Genomic DNA, 12225 nt, shown 5'->3' on the forward strand with positions numbered 1-12225 from the left:
TGTAAGGATTAAATTAACGAAAATTATTTTTAAATAAATTTGTTCTACTTTTTATTTTTTATTTTTATAAATGGTGTGTTAGCAACACTAATGACAAAACTTTGGTCTTGTATACTTGGCAACCACCTAGTAAAGGTTAGTTCAAACCAAATATAGATAAGGCGTCCAAGGGTGATTCAAAAAAAGCGAGTGCAGGTGCTCTTATCCAAGACCACAACAAGGATAGGGTAATTGGAACTTTTCACCACATTCCAAGAGCGGCGAGTGTGGAAGCTAAGTTATGGACTCTTACGAATGGACTTGTGATGGCAAGAGACTTGAACTTAGAAAACTAAGAGATAGAAGTTGGTGCTACTACTATCATATATTTTATGTCTAATGAAAATACTTATAATATCATTTTATCTCATTTGATGGATGGATGCAAGATGATCCTCTATACTATAAATTCTAAATCCTTAAGATATGTATTTCGAGAAAGAAACATGTACGTCAATGTCGTAGCTTGGATGGGGAGTGATTTCCAACCTCTATCTCTTTGGATGTTTTTACTTTTATCACTTATTTTGTCACTCTTTCTCTTTTTCTTTAGTATTTTTCTTTAGGTGTTGTTCCTACTCTCTCTCTCTCTCTCTCTCTCTCTCTCTCTCTCTCTCTCTTTTTGTAAGAGAAGAGTTTATTGGGTCTTAGAGATATATTGTAGACGAGTAGATGAAATATCCTTAAGGAATACGTCGAAGACGCTTCAAACTTAACTTTTATATTTTTCTATTTTTGCTTAAAATCTCCCAACATTCTCTATCGGTTCTCATGATTAACTGAGATGATTATCATTTTGGTATTTAATTGCTGTCTAGATGAGCCCTTCTTTTGAACCGTACTAATGGAATTATTTTTTATTTAGTAAATTTCGTTTCAAGTCTTCGTGACCCTAAAAGTGAAAGTATCAATTGTGGAATCTAGTATATGTAAATTAAGTACTTCTAAAAATGAATTAGAATTAAAATTATATATAAAAATATATCTAAACTATCTTGTTTTTTTAGTCAAAACTATCCTTTTTTTTAATATGACATATGCAAATAAAATGTGATACTATAAAAGGTAAGATATCATGTTATTGACATCGCTCTAACACCTCATAAATCATAACATGCCATGCTACCATTTAAAAGTATATAAAATCTATACTAATAATAAGCCTCAAGTCATTTTCAATGTTTTTAAAATAAAATTTTCTCTTCCTTATCGTTAGAGTTTAAACAATGAACAGATGACTAACCTCCAAGAAATTGATACAAGATTAAGCAAACTTCAATGGCTAAATTCTTGATTTCATTTATAATTCTGTTAATGTTTGTTATTCTGTTAAAACATTGTGTTTTGGTTATTATTAATGAAATGATGCGTATTGGGGAGGGGGTAACTGCTACAGTTAAACTCGTTTTAGATGTTAGTGAGATGGTGCGTATGGGGGGTAGGTCAGGCTGTCTCTTAGTACCGTTATTCACCCTTATTATCCAATCCATTTAGGGGAGGTAGTTAAGCAAAAATACACACAATTTTTCTTCCTTAAATTTCTCTTTCTTTTTTAGTTTTCTTCTCTCAAATTCTCATCCACCCTTCGATCTTCATTCTTCAAATCATCGATCTTCATCAAGCGTGTAACACCCCACACCCGTGCCCTACGCCAGGACAGAATACGAGGCGTTACCACACTTAAACACATGCATGCAATCAATTTCGAGTCATAAGAACTAGGTCCAATTTAAAACTTTTCCTTTTTAATCTAAAAGCTCCTAATATGGGCCTATGTAGCCCAAATCACGCTTTGGAAATATCCTGGGATTAATCCCAACATCTTTGAAAACATTTGAAAAATACTACTTGAAGCAGGGCACACGCCCGTATGGAAGGGCAACATGCTTGTGTGGTCATTATGACATGGCCGTGCTAAAGGCCCGTGTGGGTCACATGGCCTAAGCACGTAGGGACATGCCCGTGCCTCGAGCCCGCGTGAATTAAATTCTAAATTCGAACCTATAGGGGTTTTCACACGGCCTGACACACGCTCGTGTCTATGGCCGCCCGTGTCCCTCACACGGCCATAACACACCTGTGTCTAAAAACCTTGACATTTTGTTTCTGATGTCAGCATCCAATTAGGGGCACACAGCCAAGGCACAAGCCCATGGCCAGAGGCCGTGTCCTCCACACGGCTGAGACACACGGCCGTGTCTCTGCCTGTGTGTTTACTACCATGCATACTGACTTGTAAAAATTTACGTGCAGGGGATACAAGGCCATGCAACACGCCCATGGGGCTGACCGTATGTCACACACAATCTAGACACACGCCCGTGTGTCTACTCGTATGGACAATATAAGGCTATCTACCAAGCATTTTGCCACCCTAAAACACAATATAACTTCATCCATCATACCAAAATCTTACATAACATGATTTCTAAACCAAGCAATCATACCAACAACTTCACATTCATGAAAGACCTTCTTGTATTCATATAGAAACATTCAATATTAGCCATTATTTATGGCCTTAAACAAAATGAGTTAAAAACTAAAGTAAGCCAACACACTTGGCCGATTAACTATGATACAAAACTCAAAAGTCAAGATCCTATACATGCCATAATCAAAATAAAAGAACTAACTATACCAAGTGCTTCAGATGATAGTGTGACTGGCCTCTCCGACATAGGCGATGATCCTCGAGCTACTATGGTGACATTATAAGAAAATGGAAAAGAAATAGGGTAACCATAAAGTCTAGTAAGTTGCATGAAAATAATCATCAACTAATCATCATAAAGTGATATGCACATAACCCTACATAGCTTATTCATGAAAACCATAAATAGACGTAAGTACAACTTACTCGTCACCAGCTAATACAATTCATATTGCACATGTTAAGCCCATATCTCATACATTTCGAATAGGTACCTGTACCACTCATCACATGATCATAAATTTTCTCATTTCGATATAAATCATAAATCTCGTATTGAACCAATTGGAATACTATCAGATACTCCATAGCCCTAACATGGGTTAAGATGCCGACGCCATGTCCCAAACATGGTCTTACACTAGCTCTCAACTATCGGTACCGATGCCATGCCCCAGACAAGTCTTACACTGACACATAACAAGCTGACGCTATGTCTCAGACAGGTCTTACACTAGCTTGTATATCGTGAGGCTGATGCATGTCCCAAACATGTCTTACACTAGCTCTCATACTGTGGCCGATGCATGTCCTAGACATGTCTTACACTAGCACACAAATGACCCAAATGTCATAGCATGAATATCCGGTGATTCCTAAGGCTCAACCGAGAGTTCTACTACTTCAATTCTCATCATGCTTAATCATTTCCACAATAAAATAACTTATTCTGTAACAATTCATTCATTCATACATGATAAAGTGTAGTTGCATTATTTATACACGACTTACCTCGGATTACAAAATGTGGTGACTATTCGGCTTAGTCCGCTAGCTTTGTTTTTCCCCGGTCTAGGCCTAAATTTTGTACTTCTTGATCTAAAATGATAAAAAAATCAATAATTTAATTAGTATGTTAATTTAGATACTCAAAAATTTATAATTGAGAAAAATGACCATTTTGCCCCTAAGCTTTCACTAAAATAACCATTTTACTCCTAGGCCCAAAAATCGATTTTTATCGAATTTCCTTATTAGCCAAGCCTAACCGACCATTTATTACTCTTATGAAAACCTCAAATTTCCAATATTTCACAACATTTCTATCTATTTTACAAACTTTACAAAATGGTCCTATTAGGGTTTTAATGAGAAGTTCTTTCATAAAAGTTGTTCACTCAACAACCAATACTCATTTTCTTCCATAAAAACTCAGGAAACATGACAAATCCTTTCATGGTAAGTCCTTATACTATAAACCATTTCACAAAATAGTCCCCCCAATAGTTAGATTAAGCTTTAGAAGTTTCAAAAACACAAAAATTATCAAGAAAGACTACCAAGAAAACTTACTTGTAAGAGCTTAAGGTTACTGAAAATTTTTAAGCTTTCATGGCTGTTTTCTTGAGGGAAAACCGATGGATAAAGAAAGAGAGAGATGAGAAAATGTCAACTTTTTCCTATTTGTTTTATTTTATTAAATTTTATCACCTAATTTCACCAAATTGTTGACTTTTCTATTTATTTGTCTTCCATGGCCGGCCACCTCTGTCAAAAGGTTCTATTTGCAATTTAAAGACCTCCAATTACGGTTCTCTAGCTATTTGACATCCATAGCTATCAAAATAGGACTTTTGCACTTTATGCGATTTAGTCCTTTTTTCGCAATTAAGCATGAAATCGCTAAAATTATTTCACCAAAATTTTTATGAATTCATATAATCATGCTATAACACATAAAATAACATTTAAAATATTTTCTTCAACCTCAAAATAGTGGTTTCGAAACCACTATTCTGACTAGGCCCAAGATCGGGCTGTTACAAAAGGTATCAGAGACTTGTGTTCCTCATGGCCAATGATGGGGTGACTACTCGATTGCAGAAGGAATTAGAGTCGTTGCAGCATGAGTTGTCCCAGCTTGAGAGCCAATTTGATGCTAAGTTGGATATCAAACTGGATGCACACTTTAAGGAGTTTCGTGATGAAATCAAGGGAGAAATTCGAGGGTGAAATCTATTTTGAACTGCATTCAATTTTTGACCAGTATTTTGGAACACTGTCAAGGTTAGTCCAAGATCGAGGAAAGGGTATTTTGGGCACCCACCACTTGGTTTTCCTCCTAAGGAAGGGCTTGTGGTGTCACTCAATGTAGATCTAAACCATTCAAACATTCATTCTTGCACCAGTTCTGGAGCTATTGTGATTAGGGAATTTCAGTTAACCTATCTTCAATTCGACAGTACTAACTTTTGTGGTTGGTGGTCTAAGTTGGAACAATTCTTTGAAGCTAAGAACGTGGAAGAGATGACCAAGGTCTGAATAGTAATGTTGCATTTGGACGAACGAGCATTGGAATGGCATCATTTTTTTATCAACAACATGGGAGTCTTCAGCGCCTTACATGGGAGGTGTATGCTCAAACTTTTCAAGAGCAGTTTGGATCTCATAGACACTTGGATCCCATGAATGAACTCATGGCTCTTAAGTAAACAAGTTCCGTAGACCACTGTCATGATCAATTTGTGAGTTTATCAAATCAACTACGTTTTCCAGACAACTATGCCTTGAGTGTGTTTGTGTATAACCTTAAACCAGAAATTGGTCAATACTTGAGATTGTTCAAACCTACTTCACTAATAGAAGGGTTTACCTTAGCTCTAGAAATTGAAGATATAGTAAGACCTATACCTAGGAAAAATGCTCCTATGGGTACTGAGTATTCACCTAAACCCATATTGCCTGTTGTTAAAGGATATAACCAGAATGTGTCTTCTAGTTCTCTTAGGGGCTATCATACTGCCAAAAACCCTACCAAAGCCTTTTCTCAGAGTGAGATGGAGGAAAGAAGAAAGAAAGGTCTCTGTTTTTGGTGAATTGCTAAATACACCTTAGGACATAAGTGCATTAAGTTACAATTATTTCAGTTGGTTATTGAAGCTTCAAGTGAGGGGCGTATCAAGCCAAAAAAATCAACTTCTGAGGAGTTCCAAGACTTTCCAGAGAATCTTGAATCTTTCGAGGGAGAAGTTGATTCTGTTTCACCTGTATTGTTATTACATGCACTCAATAGTTCACAGGGCCATAATACAATACAACTGTCAGCTACTATTAGATCATGTGGAGTCATTATTCTTATTGATTTAGGTAGTACCCACAATTTTGTGGATTGTCAATTGATGAAAAGACTACACCTGTTTGTGGATTCTTTTTGCAGACCCAAGGTGATGGTTGCCAATAGAGTTGAGCTCGTAACTCAAGGGGTGTGTAAGTCAGTGTTATAGGAGCCCTAAAGGTACAAGTTCTTTACTAATTTCATGATTCTTCTAGTTAAAGTATATAATTTGGTACTTGGGGTTCAATGGTTACTTTCATTGGGGTATATTATATGGAACTTCTCCTTGTTAACTATGCAGTTCGAGTGTTTGGGCACCACATGCATTCTTCAGGGCCTTTTACCTGGAGAACTAAATGAAGTTATTGGTGCTCAACTATCTAAATGCTTTAGTATCTTGTGGTAGGGTTCCAGTCCTATGTTGTTTACTACTTCTGAGCAAACCACTTTAACACTATTTGATAAAGCCCTGAATAATGATATTGAATTATTGTTAACAAAATTCTAAGATGTCTTTCAGATCCCTACTGGTCTTCCTCCTATTAGACTACAAGACTAAAAAATACCCCTATAGGATAAGACACAAGTAGTCAAGATCAGACCCTATAAAAATCATGCTATTCAAAAAAATGAGATTGAATGACTTATCAAAGAAATGTTCGATACTGGCATTGTGAGGGACAATAATAGTCCTTTTGCTTCACCTATTCTCATTGTCAAGAAGAAATATGATAATTGGAGACTTTGTGTGGACTATAGATAACTTATCCAGTTGACTGTTAAGGACAAATTCCCTATTCCTGTGATTGAGGAACTCTTGGATGAATTGGAGGAAACAATTTATTTTACTAAGCTTGATTTAAGGTCTAGCTATCACCAAACTCGGATGTGGGAAGGGGATGTTCATAAGATAACATTTCGCACTCATAAAAGGGCATTATGAGTTCTTGGTCATGCTCTTTGGCTTGACCAATGCCCCTTTCACCTTTCAATCTCTCATGAATAGTATTTTTAAACCACTGCTTAGGAAGTCAGTCTTGGTCTTCTTCGATGACATCCTCATCTATTCAGCTGATTGATTTGCATATTGGTTTGAACAGTCTTTTAAAGAGGCTATAAAGGATGCAGGATGATGTGATGCTATGCAAAAAGAGATTTGTACTCTGAAGGATAATGACATTTGGTTTATGAAAACACTTCATCTTAGAAAGAAAACACTAGGTAGTAAGTGGGTGTACAAGATTAAATATAATTCTGATGGAAGTATTGAGAGACTTAAAGCTCGTCTTTTTGTTTTTGGTAATCATCTAGTAGAAAGTATTAACTATAATGAAACTTTCACACTGTGGCAAAAATGGTGATTATTCGGGCTTTCTTAGCTATTGTAGCTTTGAAAAATTGGGAGTTACATTAGATGGATGTTCATAATGCCTCCTTGCATGTTGGTCTTGATGAAGAGGTTTACATGAAGCTTCTTCCAGGTTTTTCTCCTAATAAGCTTGGAATACTTTGTCGTTTGCACGAGTCTTTGTATGGTTTGAAATAGACTCCTCGGTGTTAGTTTGCGAAGCTTGTTACTGTACTGAAAGGGTATAGATTTCTTCAATTATATTCTAATTATTCTCACTTTACATACGCTAAGGGATCTGTACGCATTAATGTACTGGTTTATGTTGATGGTTTGCTTATCTCTGAGAACGATTCCGCTGCTTTGAAAACTTTTAAGGGGTATCTCAATTCTTGCTTCCATATAAAAGATCTTAGTGTTTTGAAATATTTTTTGGAGATAGATGCAACTCGTACCTCTTTGGGGTTATTTATTTTTCAATGGAAATATGCACTTGATATTATTTCGGAGGTGGATCTTTTGGGAGCAAAGCTTGCAGGATCGCTAATAAAGCAAAATAATAAATTAGCGTATGCTAAAGGGATATTTTTTTTTATCCCGAGTTGTATAGATGGTTAATGGGTCATTTGATTTATTTGGCAATAACCGGACTTGATTTGGCATACTCAGTTTATGTTTTATCCCAATTTATGCATGAGTCGAGGCAGGAGCATTGGGATGCGGCTCAGCATTTTGTTCGGTACTTGAAAGACTCTCCTGGCCAAGGGATTCTTTTGAGATTTGATAGTGATTTGTCCTTGAAAGGATGGTGTGATTCGGATTGGGCTACTTGTCCGTTAACTCAGCGTTCACTTATTGGCTGGCTTGTCTTTCTAGGAAAATGATGGTCACCAAACTAACTATAATTATGACAAAGGCAAGCTCACCTATCGAATAATAGTATAGCTATGATGAGTAGGGAATATCGTATCGACGAGGACTAAAAGTACTAGTAATTACCATTTTTCTATTATTTAGCTGATAAATTGAAAGAATTGTTTTTAATCTAAATTTACTAATCTAATTTAACTAAGAACGCAACAGAGAATGAAATAGGGAAATAAACGAAGATAACCAATGAGATAGACAATACCCAGGAAAAAATCCACCTAGACTTCACCTATTATTATGAATCTGAATTAAACGATTTATTCACTTGTGTCTTGATCCATAGAAATCCCTAAATTATGTTAATATCTCTTTTGAGAGTAAAAACAACTGACTCTAGGTTGATTAATTGAAATCTCTTTCTAATTAAAACCCCTATTATCGCATTAACTCGATCGATAGATTCCCTTATTAAATTTGACTCTAATCCGGTAGATTTATGTCGTCCTATTTCTAGGATTTCATGCAACTCCACTCAATTATGCTAGATCTACTCTTAAACAGAGACTTTTGCTCCATTGAAATAAGCATATTAAACATGAATTAATATTCTAAAAATATTAAAACACGAAATAAGCATACATAATTAAGAACAAGAATCAAGTATTTATCATGTAAATCAAAGATCAAATAATAAGATTAATCATAGGTTTCATCTTCCCTTGGTATCTAAGGAATTTAGTTCATAATCTGAAATGAAAACCTCTCAAAATTAGGATAACAATAAGACATAAAGGAACTCAATACAACTTCTAAGGAAATTGAATGAAGATTTTCAATCTTGAGGGAGATCTACTTCTCAGTTGAATCTAGTGGCATTTTTCAAGTCTTTTCTTCGTTCTTCTCTGTGTGCCCCCTTAGGTCTTCTTCTAATTAGTATTTATAGACTTTAGAATGCTCAGAAAGCCTAAAAATTGAGTTTTTTCGTGTGTTTGGGAAACAAGGTACGAAACCGACATGGGATGGCACATGGGCATGTGGCTAGCCTGTGTGGCTCAAACGGACGTGTAGCTAGCTCGTGTGGAAATGCCCAGGCCGTGTGGATACTGAAAACAACTTTTTTTGCTCAATTTTAGCTTATTTTTCGCTCCTTTCGCTCCCCTATGCTTACTTAAGTATAGAAACATGAATTTAAAGGATTAGGAGCATCAAATTCACTAATTTGCATAATAAATCATCCAAAAATACATCAAGAATGAGATCAAAAACATGTTACTTTTATGGCTTATCAAATATTCCCACACTTAAGCGTTGCTTGTCCTCAAGCAAAATCCTCAACTCACAATTAAAAATTAATCTTTCTCAACTTGTAATTCTCATCAATAATGTTTCGAAATAATTCAAAAATAATCATACATTGATAATTCAACTAAAAGAGCACTAAAGATTCAAACAATCCAAGTCGACCATTTTTAAAACATGAAAACATAGGTATTTTCCCTTATCTAAGTAATTACCTTTAATTCAAAATTGACAAGAATTGACATCCTTGCTAAAGATTCACTCAAATCACTCAAAGTGTTTAAGGTTCAAGAATAAGTACTCAATAGTCAAACATGAAAAATTATTACCATAGGCTTGTATGAAAATCAAATCTCCACCACTATAAAATGATATGATACACAAATCAAAAGGTCTTTAAGAGGTTGTAATGGGGCTTAGGTTAAGGGTGTCGAAAAAGGCTGAAAAAGTTGGTTAAAATTGAGATCGAATTGATAAATTATCAAACTAGAAAAATAAAAAAAATACTGAATTAAAAACAATTACATAAATTAGGAATTATTCAAGAATAAGAAAATGAGTTTCTTCTCAAAATATGAATTTAACTGTTCAAGCTCAATTATAGAACTAAGTAATAATCAATATATATTGATATTTTCTATTTTTTTACAATAAGAAATAATTTAGCAAATTAAACAAAAAATCATAGTTAGGCAACTAACCAAATCAAATCTCGACAAAAAGGGAGTTGATAAAATGGGAAAAATCTCAACGAATAAAAAAATAAGTTATGGGTTAACATTAATGGGTAAATCAAGAAATGACGGGTTAGGCTCAACGGGGTTGATTAAGGGTTAATTATGTAGGTAGGCTTTCTATGGGATAAGTGGGTTAAAACCTAAGTGCCTTTATCATCTCAGTATATCAAATCAAAGCAAGTTCTAGAATAACAAATCAAATTGACACATTCATAACCAATAATAAAATGAGCAAGAAAAGTGTATGCTCTAAAAGCTCAAAATCTCTCAAAAAATTATGCTTCTTGATGTCAACTCGTAAATTTAAAACTTTAAGATAATACCTCAATTCAGGGAAACAACCTAAAATTTTTAATTCTAAAAATAAACTTATAATGCTTGATTCTCTCATGTCTTAAAGTTTAAAACAACCAATGCAAAAATATCTATGAATTTAATCCAAAACACATCAATAAAAATCACAAATTGATAAAAATTTATTCTAATAGAAGTATGAGAAAATTACTTAAACACAAGATATAATTCAAATATTTTCTAATTATTATATAAATAACCTCCCACACTAAGATGTACATTGTCCTCAATGTACAAACATATATAATCACAGAGTAAACAGAATATCATAAGAGAGGGAGAAAACTAAAACTACCCTGAATATTGGATGAAATCCCCAGAATAGTAAAAAGCGGAATTATAATGAAATCTAAATAGAGAGCATGATTCAAAGCAAACTAAAAAGAAAATAAACACAAATAGTGAAAAATATTAATAGGTTACTAACTCGATTAGAAACAACCATAAAAAATAAAAATATAATTCAAAAAATTAAAGCGACATTAGTTAAAGAAAATAACAATAAACACAAAAATAAAAATAAAAATAAAAATAAAAATAAAAATCAAACAAATAAACTTAATGGTCCTTATCATCAGAAAAATTGATGTCGTGAGTCATCGGCGTTAAGGAGGAGATATGGAGATGCTGACAGATCTGCTGCAATGCCGCGTCAATACTGACGAACCTTTGAAAGCAATACTGCTTGAAGCAAGTGAACCGCTCGGAGAGGTCTGCCAAAGTAGCAGCAGAAAAAATAGGACGGTGACTCGAAGGTGGAGGATGAGGTGGGCCCTCGTGATGGAGAGGAACATCATCAGTGAAGTCTTCGAGTTCATTCGGTGCGTCAAAATGAAATAATCTGTACTGAGGAGGATCCACTTCACGAAGCTACTTGATCATCCTCATATGTGTCATGCTCGATATTCCCTGTGGGGACATCTAGCTGACGAGTGTAAGCGTAGAGGACTACTCCGATGTGTCGAGGAGACCGAAATGTCGAGCAAGTCGAGTCACATAAGGGCTTAAACAGATAGGACCCTTCCTGTTGCGATCTGTCTGATAGCGGAAGGTTAGGGTGATAAAGTATGCTAAATAAAAAATATGCTCGGTGGCCATGCTCTATGAAAAATATGCATCGGTAGTACTGATGATTCCGGTGCTCTCTTTCTTACCAGTCAAAGTGTGAGCTAAAAGGGCATAAAGATACCATATAGCTAGAGGGAGAGAAGTCGCCTTTGAGCGACTCGCGTCATAGGATGGCATACATGCCGTAAGCTCTGTCCAACAACGAAAGGGCAAGTAATGAATGTGCCGACGTAGGCGGAGAAAGTTTTCGGCACTTATAAACTCCTCAGTATATAGTCGCAAAGTAGATCCGAACTCAGGGACACTTATTTGGCGCACCAAGCCACCGAGTCTGAAAGTGATGGTGCCTGGCTCATCATGAGTCATCATGACATGCTGTAGAATAAACGTAGAACAGAACTCCAAAGTAAGCTCCATGTATGTGGGCTCGATGATGGAGAAAAACTGATCCCACAGGGCTGTAGTAATAAAGGCTCGAACGTGATCAACTAACTGGACCTGCTCTAAGACGGCCCAATCAATACATCGGTCTAGGCCAAGTTGTCGCAATAGAAGGAGCTGAAATAATTCCTCCTGGGGACCCGTTGAAAATCAGAGATAAGGGTGGTGGGTCTCGGCGGAGGCGCTCGAGGAGAAGGTCGTACTAGGTGTCTTCCGCTTTCTTAAAGTGGGAACGATGACCTTAGACTTGCTGCTAGTGTTCGTCATGGTGTGCCTGAAAAAGTAAAAGAATTCATCAATA

The sequence above is a fragment of the Gossypium arboreum genome, chromosome 10, assembly GCF_025698485.1.
Source record: "Gossypium arboreum isolate Shixiya-1 chromosome 10, ASM2569848v2, whole genome shotgun sequence".
NCBI lineage: Eukaryota > Viridiplantae > Streptophyta > Magnoliopsida > Malvales > Malvaceae > Gossypium > Gossypium arboreum.